The sequence below is a fragment of the Rhipicephalus microplus genome, chromosome 4 (assembly GCF_043290135.1).
Source record: "Rhipicephalus microplus isolate Deutch F79 chromosome 4, USDA_Rmic, whole genome shotgun sequence".
NCBI classification, from domain to species: Eukaryota; Metazoa; Arthropoda; class Arachnida; order Ixodida; family Ixodidae; genus Rhipicephalus; species Rhipicephalus microplus.
In genome coordinates, this window is record NC_134703.1 from 203,475,277 (window position 1) to 203,500,300 (window position 25,024).

General features: G+C 50.7%; 2 non-coding genes across 2 annotated transcripts; both read right to left on the minus strand.

Moving 5' to 3' along the window:
- Positions 1-15,580: 15,580 nt before the first annotated feature.
- Positions 15,581-15,657, minus strand: TRNAH-GUG (transfer RNA histidin (anticodon GUG)). The gene has a single exon. It is a non-coding gene; the product is annotated as a tRNA-His (tRNA).
- A 7,374-nt stretch (positions 15,658-23,031) lies between these two features.
- TRNAH-GUG (transfer RNA histidin (anticodon GUG)) lies at positions 23,032-23,108 on the minus strand. The gene has a single exon. It is a non-coding gene; the product is annotated as a tRNA-His (tRNA).
- Positions 23,109-25,024: the final 1,916 nt, after the last annotated feature.

A 25,024-nucleotide genomic window follows, 5' to 3' on the forward strand; every position in this document is an offset into this window, starting at 1 on the left:
TCTCACCACCATCACAACATTTCTCCAAAGCTATCAGCGCAAAGAAAAAAAACGACACACTGCTCCCGCGAGGGCTCGAACCTCCAACATTTCTGTTAACAGTTGATCGCGCTAGCCGATTGCACCACGGAGACAGTCGTGCTCCACTCTCACCACCGTGAGAACATTTCTACAAAGCTATCAGCGCAAAGAAAAAAGAGACAAACCGCTCTCGGGAGGGCTCGAACCTCCAACGTTTTGGTTCACAGCCGAACGCGCTAGCCAATTGCGCCACGGAGATAGTCGTGTTCTACTCTCACCACCATCAGAACATTTCTCCAAAGCTATCAGCGCAAAGAAAAAAAACGACACAATGCTCCCGCGAGGGCTCGAACCTCCAACCTTTCAGTTAACAGTTGATCGCGCTAGCCAATTCTGCCACGGAAACAGTCTTGCTCCACTCTCATCACGGTCATAACATTCCTCAAAGGTATCAGCGCAAAGAAAAAAAGCGACACACCGCTCCCGGAAGAGCTCGAACCTCCAAACTTTCAGTTAAGAGCCGATCGCGCTAGCCTATTGCTCCACGGAGACAGTCGTGCTCCACTCTCACCACCGTGGAAACATTTCTACAAAGCTATCAGCGCAAAGAAAAAAGAGACACACCGCTCTCGCGAGGGCTAGAACCTCCAACGTTTTGGTTAACAGCCGAACGTGCAGGCGAATTGCGTCACGGAGATAGTCGTGTTCCACTCTCACCACCTTCAGAACATTTCTCCAAAGCTATCAGTGCGAAGAAAAAAAGAGACGCACCGCACTCGGGAGGGCTCGAACCTCCAACCTTTTGTTTAACAGCTGAACGCTCTAGCCAATTGCACCCCAGAGATAGTCGTGCTCCACTCTCACCACCGTCAGAAGATTTCTCCAATGCTATCAGCGCAAAAAAAGCGACACACCGCTTATAGGAGGGCTCGAACTTCCAACCTTTCCGGTAAAAGCTGAACGTGCTAGCCAATTGCGTCACGGAGACAGTCGTGCTCTACTCTCATCACCGTCAGAACATTTCTCCACAGCTGTCGGCGCAAAGAAAAAAGAGACACACCGCTCTCGAGATGGCTCGAACCTCCAAACTTTTGGTTAACAGCTGAACGCGCTAGCCAATTGCGCCCCGGAGATAGTCGTGCTCTATTCTCACCACGGTCATAACATTCCTCAAAGGTATCAGCGCAAAGAAAAAAAAGCGAAACACCACTCCCGGGAAAGCTCGAACCTCCAAACTTTCGGTTAACAGCCGATCGCGCTAGCCAATTGCGCCACGGAGACAGTCGTACTCCACTCTCACCACCGTCAGAACATTCATCCAAAGCTATCAGCGCAAAGAAAAAAAAGTGACACACCGCTCTCCGGAGGGCTCGAACCTCCAACCTTTTGGTTAACAGCCGAACCCGCTAGCCAATTGCGTCACGGAAATAGTCGTGTTCCACTCTCACCACCCTCAGAACATTTCTCCAAAGCTATCAGTGCGAAGAAAAAAAAGAGACACACCGCTCTCGGGAGGGCTCGAACCTCCAACGTTTTGGTTAACAGCCGAACGTGCTAGCCAATTGCACCACGGAGATATTCGTGCTCAACTCTCACCACCATCAGAACATTTCCCCAAATCTATCAGCGCAAAGAAAAAAAGCGATACACCGCTCATGGGAGGGCTCGAACCTCCAACGTTTTGGTTCACAGCTGAACGCGCTAGCCAATGGCGCCACGGAGATATTCGTGCTCCACTCTCACCACCGTCAGAACATTTCTACAAAGCTATCAGCGCAAAAAAACAGACACACCGCTCTCGGGAGGGCTCGAACCTCCAACCTTTTGGTTAACAGCTGAACGCGCTAGCCAATTGCGCCACGGAGATAGTCGTGTTCTACTCTCACCACCATCAGAACATTTCTCCAAAGCTATCAGCGCAAAGAAAAAAAACGACACACTGCTCCCGCGAGGGCTCGAACCTCCAACCTTTCTGTTAACAGTTAATCGCGCTAGCCGATTGCACCACGGAGACAGCCGTGCTCCACTCTCACCACCGTGAGAACATTTCTACAAAGCTATCAGCGCAAAGAAAAAAGAGACAAACAGCTCTCGGGAGGGCTCGAACCTCCAAAGTTTTGGTTCACAGCCGAACGCGCTAGCCAATTGCGCCACGGAGATAGTCGTGTTCTACTCTCACCACCATCAGAACATTTCTCCAAAGCTATCAGCGCAAAGAAAAAAAAAACGACACACTGCTCCCGCGAGGGCTCGAACCTCCAACCTTTCAGTTAACAGTTGATCGCGCTATCCAATTCTGCCACGGAAACAGTCATGCTCCACTCTCATCACGGTCATAACATTCCTCAAAGGTATCAGCGCAAAGAAAAAAAGCGACACACCGCTCCCGGAAGAGCTCGAACCTCCAAACTTTCAGTTAAGAGCCGATCGCGCTAGCCTATTGCGCCACGGAGACAGTCGTGCTCCACTCTCACCACCGTGGAAACATTTCTACAAAGCTATCTGCGCAAAGAAAAAAGAGACACACCGCTCTCGCGAGGGCTAGAACTTCCAACGTTTTGGTTAACAGCCGAACGTGCAGGCGAATTGCGTCACGGAGATAGTCGTGTTCCACTCTCACCACCTTCAGAACATTTCTCCAAAGCTATCAGTGCGAAGAAAAAAAGAGGCGCACCGCACTCGGGAGGGCTCGAACCTCCAACCTTTTGTTTAACAGCTGAACGCTCTAGCCAATGGCACCCCAGAGATAGTCGTGCTCCACTCTCACCACCGTCAGAAGATTTCTCCAAAGCTATCAGCGCAAAAAAAGCGACACACCGCTTATAGGAGGGCTCGAACTTCCAACCTTTCCGGTAAAAGCTGAACGTGCTAGCCAATTGCGTCACGGAGACAGTCGTGCTCTACTCTCATCACCGTCAGAACATTTCTCCACAGCTGTCGGCGCAAAGAAAAAAGAGACACACCGCTCTCGAGATGGCTCGAACCTCCAACCTTTTGGTTAACAGCTGAACGCGCTAGCCAATGGCGCCAAGGAGACAGTCGTGTTCTACTCTCACCACCGTCAGAAGATTTCTCCAAAGGTATCAGCGCAAAGAAAGAAAAGCGACACACAGCCTATGGCAGGGCTCGAACGTCCAACCTTTTGGTTAACAGCTGATCGTGCTAGCCAATTGCGCCACGTAGACAGTCGTGCTCTACTCTCACCACCGTCTGAACATTTCTCCACAGCTGTCAGCGCAAAGAAAAATGAGACACACCACTCTCGAAAGGGCTCGAACCTCCGACCTTTTGGTTAACAGCTGAACGCACTAGCCAATGGCGCCAAGGAGATAGTCGTGCTCTATTCTCACCACGGTCATAACATTCCTTAAAGGTATCAGCGCAAAGAAAAAAAGCGACACGCTGCTCCTGGGAGAGCTCGAACCTCCAAACTTTCGGTTAACAGCCGATTGCGCTAGCCAATTGCGCGACGGACACAGTCGTGCTCTACTCTCACCACCGTCAGAACATTCCTCCAAAGCTATCAGCGCAAAGAAAAAAAAGAGACACACCGCTCTCCGGAGGGCTCGAACCTCCACCCTTTTGGTTAACAGCCAAACGCGCTAGCCAATTGCGTCACGGAGATAGTCGTGTTCCACTCTCACCACCTTCAGAACATTTCTCCAAAGCTGTCAGTGCAAAGAAAAAAAAGAGACACACCGCTCTCGGGAAGTCTCGAACCTCCAACATTTTGGTTGACAGCCGAACGTGCTAGCCAATTGCACCACGGAGATATTCGTGCTCAACTCTCACCACCATCAGAAAATTTCTCCAAATCTATCAGTGCGAAGAAAAAAAGCAACACACCATTCATGGGAGGGCACGAACCTTCAACCTTTTGCATAACAGCTGATCGCGCTAGCCAATTGCGCCATGGAGACAGTCGTGCTCATCTCTCACCACGGTCAGAACATTTCTACAAAGCTATCAGCGCAAAAAAAAGAGACACACCGTTCTCGGGAGGGCTCGAACCTCCAAACTTTTGGTTAACAGCTGAACGCGCTAGCCAATTGCGCCCCGGAGATAGTCGTGCTCTATTCTCACCACGGTCATAACATTCCTCAAAGGTATCAGCGCAAAGAAAAAAAAGCGAAACACCACTCCCGGGAGAGCTCGAACCTCCAAACTTTCGGTTAACAGCCGATCGCGCTAGCCAATTGCGCAACGGAGACAGTCGTACTCCACTCTCACCACCGTCAGAACATTCCTCCAAAGCTATCAGCGCAAAGAAAAAAAAGAGACACACCGCTCTCTCGAGGGCTAGAACCTCCAACGTTTTGGTTAACAGCCGAACGTGCAGGCGAATTGCGTCACGGAGATAGTCGTGTTCCACTCTCACCACCTTCAGAACATTTCTCCAAAGCTATCAGTGCGAAGAAAAAAAGCAACACACCATTCATGGGAGGGCACGAACCTTCAACCTTTTGGTTCACAGCCGAACGCGCTAGCCCATTGCGCCACGGAGATAGTCGTGTTCTACTCTCACCACCATCAGAACATTTCCCAAAGCTATCAGCGCAAAGAAAAAAAACGACACACTGCTCCCGCGAGGGCTCGAACCTCCAACCTTTCAGTTAACAGTTGATCGCGCTAGCCAATTCTGCCACGGAAACAGTCATGCTCCACTCTCATCACGGTCATAACATTCCTCAAAGGTATCAGCGCAAAGAAAAAAAGCGACACACCGCTCCCGGAAGAGCTCGAACCTCCAAACTTTCAGTTAAGAGCCGATCGCGCTAGCCTATTGCGCCACGGAGACAGTCGTGCTCCACTCTCACCACCGTGGAAACATTTCTACAAAGCTATCAGCGCAAAGAAAAAAGAGACACACCGCTCTCGCGAGGGCTAGAACCTCCAACGTTTTGGTTAACAGCCGAACGTGCAGGCGAATTGCGTCACGGAGATAGTCGTGTTCCACTCTCACCACCTTCAGAACATTTCTCCAAAGCTATCAGTGCGAAGAAAAAAAGAGTCGCACCGCACTCGGGAGGGCTCGAACCTCCAACCTTTTGTTTAACAGCTGAACGCTCTAGCCAATTGCACCCCAGAGATAGTCGTGCTCCACTCTCACCACCGTCAGAAGATTTCTCCAAAGCTATCAGCGCAAAAAAAGCGACACACCGCTTATAGGAGGGCTCGAACTTCCAACCTTTCCGGTAAAAGCTGAACGTGCTAGCCAATTGCGTCACGGAGACAGTCGTGCTCTACTCTCATCACCGTCAGAACATTTCTCCACAGCTGTCGGCGCAAAGAAAAAAGAGACACACCGCTCTCGAGATGGCTCGAACCTCCAACCTTTTGGTTAACAGCTGAACGCGCTACCCAATGGCGCCAAGGAGACAGTCGTGTTCTACTCTCACTACCGTCAGAAGATTTCTCCAAAGGTATCAGCGCAAAGAAAGAAAAGCGACACACAGCCTATGGCAGGGCTCGAACGTCCAACCTTTTGGTTAACAGCCGATCGTGCTAGCCAATTGCGCCACGTAGACAGTCGTGCTCTACTCTCACCACCGTCTGAACATTTCTCCACAGCTGTCAGCGCAAAGAAAAAAGAGACACACCACTCTCGAAAGGGCTCGAACCTCCGACCTTTTGGTTAACAGCTGAACGCACTAGCCAATGGCGCCAAGGAGATAGTCGTGCTCCATTCTCACCACGGTCATAACATTCCTCAAAGGTATCAGCGCAAAGAAAAAAAGCGACACGCTGCTCCTGGGAGAGCTCGAACCTCCAAACTTTCGGTTAACAGCCGATTGCGCTAGCCAATTGCGCCACGGACACAGTCATGCTCTACTCTCACCACCGTCAGAACATTCCTCCAAAGCTATCAGCGCAAAGAAAAAAAAGAGACACACCGCTCTCCGGAGGGCTCGAACCTCCACCCTTTTGGTTAACAGCCAAACGCGCTAGCCAATTGCGTCACGGAGATAGTCGTGTTCCACTCTCACCACCTTCAGAACATTTCTCCAAAGCTGTCAGTGCAAAGAAAAAAAAGAGACACACCGCTCTCGGGAAGTCTCGAACCTCCAACATTTTGGTTAACAGCCGAACGTGCTAGCCAATTGCACCACGGAGATATTCGTGCTCAACTCTCACCACCATCAGAAAATTTCTCAAAATCTATCAGCGCGAAGAAAAAAAGCAGCACACCATTCATGGGAGGGCACGAACCTTCAACCTTTTGGTTAACAGCTGATCGCGCTAGCCAATTGCGCCATGGAGACAGTCGTGCTCATCTCTCACCACGGTCAGAACATTTCTACAAAGCTATCAGCGCAAAGAAAAAAAGAGACACACCGTTCTCGGGAGGGCTCGAACCTCCAAACTTTCGGTTAACAGCCGATCGCGCTAGCCAATTGCGCCACGGAGACAGTCGTACTCCACTCTCACCACTGTCAGAACATTCCTCCAAAGCTATCAGCGCAAAGAAAAAAAAGTGACACACCGCTCTCCGGAGGGCTCGAACCTCCAACCTTTTGGTTAACAGCCGAACCCGCTAGCCAATTGCGTCACGGAAATAGTCGTGTTCCACTCTCACCACCCTCAGAACATTTCTCCAAAGCTATCAGTGCGAAGAAAAAAAAGAGACACACCGCTCTCGGGAGGGCTCGAACCTCCAACGTTTTGGTTAACAGCCGAACGTGCTAGCCAATTGCACCACGGAGATATTCGTGCTCAACTCTCACCACCATCAGAACATTTCCCCAAATCTATCAGCGCAAAGAAAAAAAGCGATACACCGCTCATGGGAGGGCTCGAACCTCCAACGTTTTGGTTCACAGCCGAACGCGCTAGCCAATGGCGCCACGGAGATATTCGTGCTCCACTCTCACCACCGTCAGAACATTTCTACAAAGCTATCAGCGCAAAAAAGAGACACACCGCTCTCGGGAGGGCTCGAACCTCCAACCTTTTGGTTAACAGCTGAACGCGCTAGCCAATTGCGCCACGGAGATAGTCGTGTTCTACTCTCACCACCATCAGAACATTTCTCCAAAGCTATCAGCGCAAAGAAAAAAAACGACACACTGCTCCCGCGAGGGCTCGAACCTCCAACCTTTCTGTTAACAGTTGATCGCGCTAGCCGATTGCACCACGGAGACAGTCGTGCTCCACTCTCACCACCGTGAGAACATTTCTACAAAGCTATCAGCGCAAAGAAAAAAGAGACAAACCACTCTCGGGAGGGCTCGAACCTCCAACGTTTTGGTTCACAGCCGAACGCGCTAGCCAATTGCGCCATGGAGATAGTCGTGTTCTACTCTCACCACCATCAGAACATTTCTCCAAAGCTATCAGCGCAAAGAAAAAAAAACGACACACTGCTCCCGCGAGGGCTCGAACCTCCAACCTTTCAGTTAACAGTTGATCGCGCTAGCCAATTCTGCCACGGAAACAGTCATGCTCCACTCTCATCACGGTCATAACATTCCTCAAAGGTATCAGCGCAAAGAAAAACAGCGACACACCGCTCCCGGAAGAGCTCGAACCTCCAAACTTTCAGTTAAGAGCCGATCGCGCTAGCCTATTGCGCCACGGAGACAGTCGTGCTCCACTCTCACCACCGTGTAAACATTTCTACAAAGCTATCAGCGCAAAGAAAAAAGAGACACACCGCTCTCGCGAGGGCTAGAACCTCCAACGTTTTGGTTAACAGCCGAACGTGCAGGCGAATTGCGTCACGGAGATAGTCGTGTTCCACTCTCACCACCTTCAGAACATTTCTCCAAAGCTATCAGTGCGAAGAAAAAAAGACGCACCGCACTCGGGAGGGCTCGAACTTCCAACCTTTTGTTTAACAGCTGAACGCTCTAGCCAATTGCAGCCCAGAGATAGTCGTGCTCCACTCTCACCACCGTCAGAAGATTTCTCCAAAGCTATCAGCGCAAAAAAAGCGACACACCGCTTATAGGAGGGCTCGAACTTCCAACCTTTCTGGTAAAAGCTGAACGTGCTAGCCAATTGCGTCACGGAGACAGTCGTGCTCTACTCTCATCACCGTCAGAACATTTCTCCACAGCTGTCGGCGCAAAGAAAAAAGAGACACACCGCTCTCGAGATGGCTCGAACCTCCAACCTTTTGGTTAACAGCAGAACGCGCTACCCAATGGCGCCAAGGAGACAGTCGTGTTCTACTCTCACCACCGTCAGAAGATTTCTCCAAAGGTATCAGCGCAAAGAAAGAAAAGCGACACACAGCCTATGGCAGGGCTCGAACGTCCAACCTTTTGGTTAACAGCCGATCGTGCTAGCCAATTGCGCCACGTAGACAGTCGTGCTCTACTCTCATCACCGTCAGAACATTTCTCCACAGCTGTCAGCGCAAAGAAAAAAGAGACACACCACTCTCGAAAGTACTCGAACCTCCGACCTTTTGGTTAACAGCTGAACGCACTAGCCAATGGCGCCAAGGAGATAGTCGTGCTCTATTCTCACGACGGTCATAACATTCCTCAAAGGTATCAGCGCAAAGAAAAAAAGCGACACGCTGCTCCTGGGAGAGCTCGAACCTCCAAACTTTCGGTTAACAGCCGATTGCGCTAGCCAATTGCGCCACGGACACAGTCGTGCTCTACTCTCACCACCGTCAGAACATTCCTCCAAAGCTATCAGCGCAAAGAAAAAAAAGAGACACACCGCTCTCCGGAGGGCTCGAACCTCCACCCTTTTGGTTAACAGCCAAACGCGCTAGCCAATTGCGTCACGGAGATAGTCGTGTTCCACTCTCACCACCTTCAGAACATTTCTCCAAAGCTGTCAGTGCAAAGAAAAAAAAGAGACACACCGCTCTCGGGAAGTCTCGAACCTCCAACATTTTGGTTAACAGCCGAACGTGCTAGCCAATTGCACCACGGAGATATTCGTGCTCAACTCTCACCACCATCAGAAAATTTCTCAAAATCTATCAGCGCGAAGAAAAAAAGCAACACACCATTCATGGGAGGGCACGAACCTTCAACCTTTTGGTTAACAGCTGATCGCGCTAGCCAATTGCGCCATGGAGACAGTCGTGCTCATCTCTCACCACGGTCAGAACATTTCTACAAAGCTATCAGCGCAAAGAAAAAAAGAGACACACCGTTCTCGGGAGGGCTCGAACCTCCAAACTTTTGGTTAACAGCTGAACGCGCTAGCCAATTGCGCCCCGGAGATAGTCGTGCTCTATTCTCACCACGGTCATAACATTCCTCAAAGGTATCAGCGCAAAGAAAAAAAAGCGAAACACCACTCCCGGGAGAGCTCGAACCTCCAAACTTTCGGTTAACAGCCGATCGCGCTAGCCAATTGCGCCACGGAGACAGTCGTACTCCACTCTCACCACCGTCAGAACATTCCTCCAAAGCTATCAGCGCAAAGAAAAAAAAGTGACACACCGCTCTCCGGAGGGCTCGAACCTCCAACCTTTTGGTTAACAGCCGAACCCGCTAGCCAATTGCGTCAAGGAAATTATCGTGTTCCACTCTCACCACCCTCAGAACATTTCTCCAAAGCTATCAGTGCGAAGAAAAAAAAGAGACACACCGCTCTCGGGAGGGCTCGAACCTCCAACGTTTTGGTTAACAGCCGAACGTGCTAGCCAATTGTACCACGGAGATATTCGTGCTCAACTCTCACCACCATCAGAACATTTCCCCAAATCTATCAGCGCAAAGAAAAAAAGCGACACACCGCTCATGGGAGGGCTCGAACCTCCAACGTTTTGGTTCACAGCCGAACGCGCTAGCCAATGGCGCCACGGAGATATTCGTGCTCCACTCTCACCACCGTCAGAACATTTCTACAAAGCTATCAGCACAAAAAAAGAGACACACCGCTCTCGGGAGGGCTCGAACCTCCAACCTTTTGGTTAACAGCTGAACGCGCTAGCCAATTGCGCCACGGAGATAGTCGTGTTCTACTCTCACCACCATCAGAACATTTCTCCAAAGCTATCAGCGCAAAGAAAAAAAACGACACACTGCTCCCGCGAGGGCTCGAACCTCCAACCTTTCTGTTAACAGTTGATCGCGCTAGCCGATTGCACCATGGAGACAGTCGTGCTCCACTCTCACCACCGTGAGAACATTTCTACAAAGCTATCAGCGCAAAGAAAAAAGAGACAAACCGCTCTCGGGAGGGCTCGAACCTCCAACGTTTTGGTTCACAGCCGAACGCGCTAGCCAATTGCGCCACGGAGATAGTCGTGTTCTACTCTCACCACCATCAGAACATTTCTCCAAAGCTATCAGCGCAAAGAAAAAAAACGACACACTGCTCCCGCGAGGGCTCGAACCTCCAACCTTTCAGTTAACAGTTGATCGCGCTAGCCAATTCTGCCACGGAAACAGTCATGCTCCCCTCTCATCACGGTCATAACATTCCTCAAAGGTATCAGCGCAAAGAAAAAAAGCGACACACCGCTCCCGGAAGAGCTCGAACCTCCAAACTTTCAGTTAAGAGCCGATCGCGCTAGCCCATTGCGCCACGGAGACAGTCGTGCTCCACTCTCACCACCGTGGAAACATTTCTACAAAGCTATCAGCGCAAAGAAAAAAGAGACACACCGCTCTCGCGAGGGCTAGAACCTCGAACGTTTTGGTTAACAGCCGAACGTGCAGGCGAATTGCGTCACGGAGATAGTCGTGTTCCACTCTCACCACCTTCAGAACATTTCTCCAAAGCTATCAGTGCGAAGAAAAAAAGAGACGCACCGCACTCGGGAGGGCTCGAACCTCCAACCTTTTGTTTAACAGCTGAACGCTCTAGCCAATTGCACCCCAGAGATAGTCGTGCTCCACTCTCACCACCGTCAGAAGATTTCTCCAAAGCTATCAGCGCAAAAAAAGCGACACACCGCTTATAGGAGGGCTCGAACTTCCAACCTTTCCGGTAAAAGCTGAACGTGCTAGCCAATTGCGTCACGGAGACAGTCGTGCTCTACTCTCATCACCGTCAGAACATTTCTCCACAGCTGTCGGCGCAAAGAAAAAAGAGACACACCGCTCTCGAGATGGCTCGAACCTCCAACCTTTTGGTTAACAGCTGAACGCGCTACCCAATGGCGCCAAGGAGACAGTCGTGTTCTACTCTCACCACCGTCAGAAGATTTCTCCAAAGGTATCAGCGCAAAGAAAGAAAAGCGACACACAGCCTATGGCAGGGCTCGAACGTCCAACCTTTTGGTTAACAGCCGATCGTGCTAGCCAATTGCGCCACGTAGACAGTCGTGCTCTACTCTCACCAGCGTCTGAACATTTCTCCACAGCTGTCAGCGCAAAGAAAAAAGAGACACACCACTCTCGAAAGGGCTCGAACCTCCGACCTTTTGGTTAACAGCTGAACGCACTAGCCAATGGCGCCAAGGAGATAGTCGTGCTCTATTCTCACCACGGTCATAACATTCCTCAAAGGTATCAGCGCAAAGAAAAAAAGCGACACGCTGCTCCTGGGAGAGCTCGAACCTCCAAACTTTCGGTTAACAGCCGATTGCGCTAGCCAATTGCGCCACGGACACAGTCGTGCTCTACTCTCACCACCGTCAGAACATTCCTCCAAAGCTATCAGCGCAAAGAAAAAAAAGACACACCGCTCTCCGGAGGGCTCGAACCTCTACCCTTTTGGTTAACAGCCAAACGCGCTAGCCAATTGCGTCACGGAGATAGTCGTGTTCCACTCTCACCACCTTCAGAATATTTCTCCAAAGCTGTCAGTGCAAAGAAAAAAAAAGACACACCGCTCTCGGGAAGTCTCGAACCTCCAACATTTTGGTTAACAGCCGAACGTGCTAGCCAATTGCACCACGGAGATATTCGTGCTCAACTCTCACCACCATCAGAAAATTTCTCAAAATCTATCAGCGCGAAGAAAAAAAGCAACACACCATTCATGGGAGGGCACGAACCTTCAACCTTTTGGTTAACAGCTGATCGCGCTAGCCAATTGCGCCATGGAGACAGTCGTGCTCATCTCTCACCACGGTCAGAACATTTCTACAAAGCTATCAGCGCAAAGAAAAAAAGAGACACACCGTTCTCGGGAGGGCTCGAACCTCCAAACTTTCGGTTAACAGCCGATCGCGCTAGCCAATTGCGCCACGGAGACAGTCGTACTCCACTCTCACCACCGTCAGAACATTCCTCCAAAGCTATCAGCGCAAAGAAAAAAAAGTGACACACCGCTCTCCGGAGGGCTCGAACCTCCAACCTTTTGGTTAACAGCCGAACCCGCTAGCCTATTGCGTCACGGAAATAGTCGTGTTCCACTCTCACCACCCTCAGAACATTTCTCCAAAGCTATCAGTGCGAAGAAAAAAAAGAGACACACCGCTCTCCGGAGGGCTCGAACCTCCAACCTTTTGGTTAACAGCCGAACCCGCTAGCCAATTGCGTCACGGAAATAGTCGTGTTCCACTCTCACCACCCTCAGAACATTTCTCCAAAGCTATCAGTGCGAAGAAAAAAAAAGACACACCGCTCATGGGAGGGCTCGAACCTCCAACGTTTTGGTTCACAGCCGAACGCGCTAGCCAATGGCACCACGGAGATATTCGTGCTCCACTCTCACCACCGTCAGAACATTTCTACAAAGCTATCAGCGCAAAAAAAGAGACACACCGCTCTCGGGAGGGCTCGAACCTCCAACCTTTTGGTTAACAGCTGAACGCGCTAGCCAATTGCGCCACGGAGATAGTCGTGTTCTACTCTCACCACCATCAGAACATTTCTCCAAAGCTATCAGCGCAAAGAAAAAAAACGACACACTGCTCCCGCGAGGGCTCGAACCTCCAACCTTTCTGTTAACAGTTGATCGCGCTAGCCGATTGCACCACGGAGACAGTCGTGCTCTACTCTCACCACCGTGAGAACATTTCTACAAAGCTATCAGCGCAAAGAAAAAAGAGACAAACCGCTCTCGGGAGGGCTCGAACCTCCAACGTTTTGGTTCACAGCCGAACGCGCTAGCCAATTGCGCCACGGAGATAGTCGTGTTCTACTCTCACCACCATCAGAACATTTCTCCAAAGCTATCAGCGCAAAGAAAAAAAACGACACACTGCTCCCGCGAGGGCTCGAACCTCCAACCTTTCAGTTAACAGTTGATCGCGCTAGCCAATTCTGCCACGGAAACAGTCATGCTCCACTCTCATCACGGTCATAACATTCCTCAAAGGTATCAGCGCAAAGAAAAAAAGCGACACACCGCTCCCGGAAGAGCTCGAACCTCCAAACTTTCAGTTAAGAGCCGATCGCGCTAGCCTATTGCGCCACGGAGACAGTCGTGCTCCACTCTCACCACCGTGGAAACATTTCTACAAAGCTATCAGCGCAAAGAAAAAAGAGACACACCGCTCTCGCGAGGGCTAGAACCTCCAACGTTTTGGTTAACAGCCGAACGTGCAGGCGAATTGCGTCACGGAGATAGTCGTGTTCCACTCTCACCACCTTCAGAACATTTCTCCAAAGCTATCAGTGCGAAGAAAAAAAGAGACGCACCGCACTCGGGAGGGCTCGAACCTCCAACCTTTTGTTTAACAGCTGAACGCTCTAGCCAATTGCACCCCAGAGATAGTCGTGCTCCACTCTCACCACCGTCAGAAGATTTCTCCAAAGCTATCAGCGCAAAAAAAGCGACACACCGCTTATAGGAGGGCTCGAACTTCCAACCTTTCCGGTAAAAGCTGAACGTGCTAGCCAATTGCGTCACGGAGACAGTCGTGCTCTACTCTCATCACCGTCAGAACATTTCTCCTCAGCTGTCGGCGCAAAGAAAAAAGAGACACACCGTTCTCGAGATGGCTCGAACCTCCAACCTTTTGGTTAACAGCTGAACGCGCTACCCAATGGCGCTAAGGAGACAGTCGTGTTCTACTCTCACCACCGTCAGAAGATTTCTCCAAAGGTATCAGCGCAAAGAAAGAAAAGCGACACACAGCCTATGGCAGGGCTCGAACGTCTAACCTTTTGGTTAACAGCCGATCGTGCTAGCCAATTGCGCCAAGTAGACAGTCGTGCTCTACTCTCACCACCGTCTGAACATTTCTCCACAGCTGTCAGCGCAAAGAAAAAAGAGACACACCACTCTCGAAAGGGCTCGAACCTCCGACCTTTTGGTTAACAGCTGAACGCACTAGCCAATGGCGCCAAGGAGATAGTCGTGCTCTATTCTCACCACGGTCATAACATTCCTCAAAGGTATCAGCGCAAAGAAAAAAAGCGACACGCTGCTCCTGGGAGAGCTCGAACCTCCAAACTTTCGGTTAACAGCCGATTGCGCTAGCCAATTGCGTCACGGAGATAGTCGTGTTCCACTCTCACCACCTTCAGAACATTTCTCCAAAGCTGTCAGTGCAAAGAAAAAAAAGAGACACACCGCTCTCGGGAAGTCTCGAACCTCCAACATTTTGGTTAACAGCCGAACGTGCTAGCCAATTGCACCACGGAGATATTCGTGCTCAACTTTCACCACCATCAGAAAATTTCTCAAAATCTATCAGCGCGAAGAAAAAAAGCAACACACCATTCATGGGAGGGCACGAACCTTCAACCTTTTGGTTAACAGCTGATCGCGCTAGCCAATTGCGCCATGGAGACAGTCGTGCTCATCTCTCACCACGGTCAGAACATTTCTACAAAGCTATCAGCGCAAAGAAAAAAAGAGACACACCGTTCTCGGGAGGGCTCGAACCTCCAAACTTTTGGTTAACAGCTGAACGCGCTAGCCAATTGCGCCCCGGAGATAGTCGTGCTCTATTCTCACCACGGTCATAACATTCCTCAAAGGTATCAGCGCAAAGAAAAAAAAGCGAAACACCACTCCCGGGAGAGCTCGAACCTCCAAACTTTCGGTTAACAGCCGATCGCGCTAGCCAATTGCGCCACGGAGACAGTCGTGCTCTACTCTCACCACCGTCTGAACATTTCTCCACAGCTGTCAGCGCAAAGAAAAAAGAGACACACCGCTCTCGAAAGGGCTCGAACCTCCGACCTTTTGGTTAACAGCTGAACGCACTAGCCAATGGCGCCAAGGAGATAGTCGTGCTCTATTCTCACCACGGTCATAACATTCCTCCAAAGCTATCAGCGCAAAGAAAAAAAAGTGACACACCGCTCTCCGGAGGGCTCGAACCTCCAACCTTTTGGTTCACAGCCGAACGCGCTAGCCAATGGCGCCACGGAGATATTCGTGCTCCACTCTCACCACCGTCAGAACATTTCTACAAAGCTATCAGCGCAAAAAAAGAGACACACCGCTCTCGGGAGGGCTCGAACCTCCAACCTTTTGGTTAACAGCTGAACGCGCTAGCCAATTGCGCCACGGAGATAGTCGTGTTCTACTCTCACCACCATCAGAACATTTCTCCAAAGCTATCAGCGCAAAGAAAAAAAACGACACACTGCTCCCGCGAGGGCTCGAACCTCCAACCTTTCTGTTAACAGTTGATCGCGCTAGCCGATTGCACCACGGAGACAGTCGTGCTCCACTCTCACCACCGTGAGAACATTTCTACAAAGCTATCAGCGCAAAGAAAAAAGAGACAAACCGCTCTCGGGAGGGCTCGAACCTCCAACGTTTTGGTTCACAGCCAAACGCGCTAGCCAATTGCGCCACGGAGATAGTCGTGTTCTACTCTCACCACCATCAGAACATTTCTCCAAAGCTATCAGCGCAAAGAAAAAAAACGACACACTGCTCCCGTGAGGGCTCGAACCTCCAACCTTTCAGTTAACAGTTGATCGCGCTAGCCAATTCTGCCACGGAAACAGTCATGCTCCACTCTCACCACCGTCAGAACATTGCTCCAAAGCTATCAGCGCAAAGAAAAAAGAGACAAACCGCTCTCCGGAGGGCTCGAACCTCCAACCTTTTGGTTAACAGCCGAACGCGCTAGCCAATTGCGTCACGGAGATAGTCGTGTTCCACTCTCACCACCCTCAGAACGTTTCTCCAAAGCTATCAGCGCAAAAAAAAGAGACACACCGTTCTCGGGAGGGCTCGAACCTCCAACCTTTTGGTTAACAGCTGAACGCGCTAGCCAATTGCGCCCTGGAGATAGTCGTGCTCTATTCTCATCACGGTCATAACATTCCTCAAAGGTATCAGCGCAAAGAAAAAAAGCGACACACCGCTCCCGGAAGAGCTCGAACCTCCAAACTTTCAGTTAAGAGCCGATCGCGCTAGCCTATTGCGCCACGGAGACAGTCGTGCTCCACTCTCACCACCGTGGAAACATTTCTACAAAGCTATCAGCGCAAAGAAAAAAGAGACACACCGCTCTCGGGAGGGCTCGAACCTCCAAAGTTTTGGTTAACAGCCGAACGTGCAGGCGAATTGCGTCACGGAGATAGTCGTGTTCCACTCTCACCACCTTCAGAACATTTCTCCAAAGCTATCAGTTCGAAGAAAAAAAGAGACACACCGCACTCGGGAGGGCTCGAACCTACAACCTTTTGTTTAACAGCTGAACGCTCTAGCCAATTGCACCCCAGAGATAGTCGTGCTCCACTCTCACCACCGTCAGAAGATTTCTCCAAAGCTATCAGCGCAAAAAAAGCGACACACCGCTTATGGGAGGGCTCGAACTTCCAACCTTGCCGTTAAAAGCTGAACGTGCGAGCCAATTGCGTCACGGAGACAGTCGTGCTCTACTCTCATCACCGTCAGAACACTTCTCCACAGCTGTCGGCGCAAAGAAAAAAGAGACACACCGCTCTCGAGAGGGCTCGAACCTCCAACCTTTTCGTTAACAGCTGAACGCGCTAGCCAATGGCGCCAAGGAGACAGTCGTGTTCTACTCTCACCACCGTCAGAAGATTTCTCCAAAGGTATCAGCGCAAAGAAAGAAAAGCGACACACAGCCTATGGCAGGGCTCGAACCTCCAACCTTTTGGTTAACAGCCGATCGTGCTAGCCAATTGCGCCACGTAGACAGTCGTGCTCTACTCTCACCACCGTCAGAACATTTCTCCACAGCTGTCAGCGCAAAGAAAAAAAGAGACACACCACTCTCGAAAGGGCTCGAACCTCCGACCTTTTGGTTAACAGCTGAACGCACTAGCCAATTGCACCCCAGAGATAGTCGTGCTCCACTCTCACCACCGTCAGAAGATTTCTCCAAAGCTATCAGCGCAAAAAAAGCGACACACCGCTTATGGGAGGGCTCGAACTTCCAACCTTGCCGTTAAAAGCTGAACGTGCGAGCCAATTGCGTCACGGAGACAGTCGTGCTCTACTCTCATCACCGTCAGAACACTTCTCCACAGCTGTCGGCGCAAAGAAAAAAGAGACACACCGCTCTCGAGAGGGCTCGAACCTCCAACCTTTTGGTTAACAGCTGAACGCGCTAGCCAATGGCGCCACGGAGATAGTCGTGTTCTACTCTCACCACCATCAGAACATTTCTCCAAAGCTATCAGCGCAAAGAAAAAAAACGACACACTGCTCCCGTGAGGGCTCGAACCTCCAACCTTTCAGTTAATAGTTGATCGCGCTAGCCAATTCTGCCACGGAAACAGTCATGCTCCACTCTCACCACCGTCAGAACATTGCTCCAAAGCTATCAGCGCAAAGAAAAAAGAGACAAACCGCTCTCCGGAGGGCTCGAACCTCCAACCTTTTGGTTAACAGCCGAACGCGCTAGCCAATTGCGTCACGGAGATAGTCGTGTTCCACTCTCACCACCCTCAGAACGTTTCTCCAAAGCTATCAGCGCAAAAAAAAGAGACACACCATTCTCGGGAGGGCTCGAACCTCCAACCTTTTGGTTAACAGCTGAACGCGCTAGCCAATTGCGCCCTGGAGATAGTCGTGCTCTATTCTCATCACGGTCATAACATTCCTCAAAGGTATCAGCGCAAAGAAAAAAAGCGACACACCGCTCCCGGAAGAGCTCGAACCTCCAAACTTTCAGTTAAGAGCCGATCGCGCTAGCCTATTGCGCCACGGAGACAGTCGTGCTCCACTCTCACCACCGTGGAAACATTTCTACAAAGCTATCAGTGCAAAGAAAAAAGAGACACACCGCTCTCGCGAGGGCTCGAACCTCCAACGTTTTGGTTAACAGCCGAACGTGCAGGCGAATTGCGTCACGGAGATAGTCGTGTTCCACTCTCACCACCTTCAGAACATTTCTCCAAAGCTATCAGTTCGAAGAAAAAAAGAGACACACCGCACTCGGGAGGGCTCGAACCTACAACCTTTTGTTTAACAGCTGAACGCTCTAGCCAATTGCACCCCAGAGATAGTCGTGCTCCACTCTCACCACCGTCAGAAGATTTCTCCAAAGCTATCAGCGCAAAAAAAGCGACACACCGCTTATGGGAGGGCTCGAACTTCCAACCTTGCCGTTAAAAGCTGAACGTGCGAGCCAATTGCGTCACGGAGACAGTCGTGCTCTACTCTCATCACCGTCAGAACACTTCTCCACAGCTGTCGGCGCAAAGAAAAAAGAGACACACCGCTCTCGAGAGGGCTCGAACCTCCAACCTTTTGGTTTACAGCTGAACGCGCTAGCCAATGGCGCCAAGGAGATAGTCGTGCTCTATTCTCACCACGGTCATAACATTCCTCAAAGGTATCAGCGCAAAGAAAAAAAGCGACACGCTGCTCCTGGGAGAGCTCGAACCTCCAAACGTTCGGTTAACAGCCGATTGCGCTAGCCAATTGCGCCACGGACACAGTCGTGCTCTACTCTCACCACCGTCAGAACATTCCTCCAAAGCTATCAGCGCAAAGAAAAAAAAGAGACACACCGCTCTCCGGAGGGCTCGAACCTCCACCCTTTTGGTTAACAGCCAAACGCGCTAGCCAATTGCGTCACGGAGATAGTCGTGTTCCACTCTCACCACCTTCAGAACATTTCTCCAAAGCTGTCAGTGCAAAGAAAAAAAAGAGACACACCGCTCTCGGGAAGGCTCGAACCTCCAACATTTTGGTTAACAGCCGAACGTGCTAGCCAATTGCACCACGGAGATATTCGTGCTCAACTCTCACCACCATCAGAAAATTTCTCCAAATCTATCAGCGCAAAAAAAGAGACACACCGCTCTCGGGAGGGCTCGAACCTCCAACCTTTTGGTTAACAGCTGATCGCGCTAGCCAATTGCGCCATGGAGACAGTCGTGCTCATCTCTCACCACGGTGAGAACATTTCTACAAAGCTATCAGCGCAAAGAAAAAAAAGACACACCGTTCTCGGGAGGGCTCGAACCTCCAAACTTTTGGTTAACAGCTGAACGCGCTAGCCAATTGCGCCCCGGAGATAGTCGTGCTCTATTCTCACCACGGTCATAACATTCCTCAAAGGTATCAGCGCAAAGAAAAAAAAGCGAAACACCACTCCCGGGAGAGCTCGAACCTCCAAACTTTCGGTTAACAGCCGATCGCGCTAGCCAATGGCGCCACGGAGACAGTCGTACTCCACTCTCACCACCGTCAGAACATTTCTACAAAGCTATCAGCGCAAAGAAAAAAAGAGACACACCGTTCTCGGGAGGGCTCGAACCTCCAAACTTTTGGTTAACAGCTGAACGCGCTAGCCAATTGCGCCCCGGAGATAGTCGTGCTCTATTCTCACCACGGTCATAACATTCCTCAAAGGTATCAGCGCAAAGAAAAAAAATCGAGACACCACTCCCGGGAGAGCTCGAACCTCCAAACTTTCGGTTAACAGCCGATCGCGCTAGCCAATGGCGCCACGGAGACAGTCGTACTCCACTCTCACCACCGTCAGAACATTCCTCCAAAGCTATCAGCGCAAAGAAAAAAAAGAGACACACCGCTCTCCGGAGGGCTCGAACCTCCAACCATTTGGTTAACAGCCGAACCCGCTAGCCAATTGCGTCACGGAACTAGTCGTGTTCCACTCTCACCACCATCAGAACATTTCCCCAAATCTATCAGCGCAAAGAAAAAAAGCGACACACCGCTCATGGGAGGGCTCGAACCTCCAACGTTTTGGTTCACAGCCGAACGCGCTAGCCAATTGCGCCACGGAGATATTCGTGCTCCACTCTCACCACCGTCAGAACATTTCTACAAAGCTATCAGCGCAAAAAAAGAGACACACCGCTCTCGGGAGGGCTCGAACCTCCAACCTTTTGGTTAACAGCTGAACGCGCTAGCCAATTGCGCCACGGAGATAGTCGTGTTCTACTCTCACCACCATCAGAACATTTCTCCAAAGCTATCAGCGCAAAGAAAAAAAACGACACACTGCTCCCGCGAGGGCTCGAACCTCCAACCTTTCTGTTAACAGTTGATCGCGCTAGCCGATTGCACCACGGAGACAGTCGTGCTCTACTCTCACCACCGTGAGAACATTTCTACAAAGCTATCAGCGCAAAGAAAAAAGAGACAAACCGCTCTCGGGAGGGCTCGAACCTCCAACGTTTTGGTTCACAGCCGAACGCGCTAGCCAATTGCGCCACGGAGATAGTCGTGTTCTACTCTCACCACCATCAGAACATTTCTCCAAAGCTATCAGCGCAAAGAAAAAAAACGACACACTGCTCCCGCGAGGGCTCGAACCTCCAACCTTTCAGTTAACAGTTGATCGCGCTAGCCAATTCTGCCACGGAAACAGTCATGCTCCACTCTCATCACGGTCATAACATTCCTCAAAGGTATCAGCGCAAAGAAAAAAAGCGACACACCGCTCCCGGAAGAGCTCGAACCTCCAAACTTTCAGTTAAGAGCCGATCGCGCTAGCCTATTGCGCCACGGAGACAGTCGTGCTCCACTCTCACCACCGTGGAAACATTTCTACAAAGCTATCAGCGCAAAGAAAAAAGAGACACACCGCTCTCGCGAGGGCTAGAACCTCCAACGTTTTGGTTAACAGCCGAACGTGCAGGCGAATTGCGTCACGGAGATAGTCGTGTTCCACTCTCACCACCTTCAGAACATTTCTCCAAAGCTATCAGTGCGAAGAAAAAAAGAGACGCACCGCACTCGGGAGGGCTCGAACCTCCAACCTTTTGTTTAACAGCTGAACGCTCTAGCCAATTGCACCCCAGAGATAGTCGTGCTCCACTCTCACCACCGTCAGAAGATTTCTCCAAAGCTATCAGCGCAAAAAAAGCGACACACCGCTTATAGGAGGGCTCGAACTTCCAACCTTTCCGGTAAAAGCTGAACGTGCTAGCCAATTGCGTCACGGAGACAGTCGTGCTCTACTCTCATCACCGTCAGAACATTTCTCCTCAGCTGTCGGCGCAAAGAAAAAAGAGACACACCGTTCTCGAGATGGCTCGAACCTCCAACCTTTTGGTTAACAGCTGAACGCGCTACCCAATGGCGCTAAGGAGACAGTCGTGTTCTACTCTCACCACCGTCAGAAGATTTCTCCAAAGGTATCAGCGCAAAGAAAGAAAAGCGACACACAGCCTATGGCAGGGCTCGAACGTCTAACCTTTTGGTTAACAGCCGATCGTGCTAGCCAATTGCGCCAAGTAGACAGTCGTGCTCTACTCTCACCACCGTCTGAACATTTCTCCACAGCTGTCAGCGCAAAGAAAAAAGAGACACACCACTCTCGAAAGGGCTCGAACCTCCGACCTTTTGGTTAACAGCTGAACGCACTAGCCAATGGCGCCAAGGAGATAGTCGTGCTCTATTCTCACCACGGTCATAACATTCCTCAAAGGTATCAGCGCAAAGAAAAAAAGCGACACGCTGCTCCTGGGAGAGCTCGAACCTCCAAACTTTCGGTTAACAGCCGATTGCGCTAGCCAATTGCGTCACGGAGATAGTCGTGTTCCACTCTCACCACCTTCAGAACATTTCTCCAAAGCTGTCAGTGCAAAGAAAAAAAAGAGACACACCGCTCTCGGGAAGTCTCGAACCTCCAACATTTTGGTTAACAGCCGAACGTGCTAGCCAATTGCACCACGGAGATATTCGTGCTCAACTCTCACCACCATCAGAAAATTTCTCAAAATCTATCAGCGCGAAGAAAAAAAGCAACACACCATTCATGGGAGGGCACGAACCTTCAACCTTTTGGTTAACAGCTGATCGCGCTAGCCAATTGCGCCATGGAGACAGTCGTGCTCATCTCTCACCACGGTCAGAACATTTCTACAAAGCTATCAGCGCAAAGAAAAAAAGAGACACACCGTTCTCGGGAGGGCTCGAACCTCCAAACTTTTGGTTAACAGCTGAACGCGCTAGCCAATTGCGCCCCGGAGATAGTCGTGCTCTATTCTCACCACGGTCATAACATTCCTCAAAGGTATCAGCGCAAAGAAAAAAAAGCGAAACACCACTCCCGGGAGAGCTCGAACCTCCAAACTTTCGGTTAACAGCCGATCGCGCTAGCCAATTGCGCCACGGAGACAGTCGTGCTCTACTCTCACCACCGTCTGAACATTTCTCCACAGCTGTCAGCGCAAAGAAAAAAGAGACACACCGCTCTCGAAAGGGCTCGAACCTCCGACCTTTTGGTTAACAGCTGAACGCACTAGCCAATGGCGCCAAGGAGATAGTCGTGCTCTATTCTCACCACGGTCATAACATTCCTCCAAAGCTATCAGCGCAAAGAAAAAAAAGTGACACACCGCTCTCCGGAGGGCTCGAACCTCCAACCTTTTGGTTCACAGCCGAACGCGCTAGCCAATGGCGCCACGGAGATATTCGTGTTCCACTCTCACCACCGTCAGAACATTTCTACAAAGCTATCAGCGCAAAAAAAGAGACACACCGCTCTCGGGAGGGCTCGAACCTCCAACCTTTTGGTTAACAGCTGAACGCGCTAGCCAATTGCGCCACGGAGATAGTCGTGTTCTACTCTCACCACCATCAGAACATTTCTCCAAAGCTATCAGCGCAAAGAAAAAAAACGACACACTGCTCCCGCGAGGGCTCGAACCTCCAACCTTTCTGTTAACAGTTGATCGCGCTAGCCGATTGCACCACGGAGACAGTCGTGCTCCACTCTCACCACCGTGAGAACATTTCTACAAAGCTATCAGCGCAAAGAAAAAAGAGACAAACCGCTCTCGGGAGGGCTCGAACCTCCAACGTTTTGGTTCACAGCCAAACGCGCTAGCCAATTGCGCCACGGAGATAGTCGTGTTCTACTCTCACCACCATCAGAACATTTCTCCAAAGCTATCAGCGCAAAGAAAAAAAACGACACACTGCTCCCGTGAGGGCTCGAACCTCCAACCTTTCAGTTAACAGTTGATCGCGCTAGCCAATTCTGCCACGGAAACAGTCATGCTCCACTCTCACCACCGTCAGAACATTGCTCCAAAGCTATCAGCGCAAAGAAAAAAGAGACAAACCGCTCTCCGGAGGGCTCGAACCTCCAACCTTTTGGTTAACAGCCGAACGCGCTAGCCAATTGCGTCACGGAGATAGTCGTGTTCCACTCTCACCACCCTCAGAACGTTTCTCCAAAGCTATCAGCGCAAAAAAAAGAGACACACCGTTCTCGGGAGGGCTCGAACCTCCAACCTTTTGGTTAACAGCTGAACGCGCTAGCCAATTGCGCCCTGGAGATAGTCGTGCTCTATTCTCATCACGGTCATAACATTCCTCAAAGGTATCAGCGCAAAGAAAAAAAGCGACACACCGCTCCCGGAAGAGCTCGAACCTCCAAACTTTCAGTTAAGAGCCGATCGCGCTAGCCTATTGCGCCACGGAGACAGTCGTGCTCCACTCTCACCACCGTGGAAACATTTCTACAAAGCTATCAGCGCAAAGAAAAAAGAGACACACCGCTCTCGCGAGGGCTCGAACCTCCAACGTTTTGGTTAACAGCCGAACGTGCAGGCGAATTGCGTCACGGAGATAGTCGTGTTCCACTCTCACCACCTTCAGAACATTTCTCCAAAGCTATCAGTTCGAAGAAAAAAAGAGACACACCGCACTCGGGAGGGCTCGAACCTACAACCTTTTGTTTAACAGCTGAACGCTCTAGCCAATTGCACCCCAGAGATAGTCGTGCTCCACTCTCACCACCGTCAGAAGATTTCTCCAAAGCTATCAGCGCAAAAAAAGCGACACACCGCTTATGGGAGGGCTCGAACTTCCAACCTTGCCGTTAAAAGCTGAACGTGCGAGCCAATTGCGTCACGGAGACAGTCGTGCTCTACTCTCATCACCGTCAGAACACTTCTCCACAGCTGTCGGCGCAAAGAAAAAAGAGACACACCGCTCTCGAGAGGGCTCGAACCTCCAACCTTTTCGTTAACAGCTGAACGCGCTAGCCAATGGCGCCAAGGAGACAGTCGTGTTCTACTCTCACCACCGTCAGAAGATTTCTCCAAAGGTATCAGCGCAAAGAAAGAAAAGCGACACACAGCCTATGGCAGGGCTCGAACCTCCAACCTTTTGGTTAACAGCCGATCGTGCTAGCCAATTGCGCCACGTAGACAGTCGTGCTCTACTCTCACCACCGTCAGAACATTTCTCCACAGCTGTCAGCGCAAAGAAAAAAAGAGACACACCACTCTCGAAAGGGCTCGAACCTCCGACCTTTTGGTTAACAGCTGAACGCACTAGCCAATTGCACCCCAGAGATAGTCGTGCTCCACTCTCACCACCGTCAGAAGATTTCTCCAAAGCTATCAGCGCAAAAAAAGCGACACACCGCTTATGGGAGGGCTCGAACTTCCAACCTTGCCGTTAAAAGCTGAACGTGCGAGCCAATTGCGTCACGGAGACAGTCGTGCTCTACTCTCATCACCGTCAGAACACTTCTCCACAGCTGTCGGCGCAAAGAAAAAAGAGACACACCGCTCTCGAGAGGGCTCGAACCTCCAACCTTTTGGTTAACAGCTGAACGCGCTAGCCAATGGCGCCACGGAGATAGTCGTGTTCTACTCTCACCACCATCAGAACATTTCTCCAAAGCTATCAGCGCAAAGAAAAAAAACGACACACTGCTCCCGTGAGGGCTCGAACCTCCAACCTTTCAGTTAATAGTTGATCGCGCTAGCCAATTCTGCCACGGAAACAGTCATGCTCCACTCTCACCACC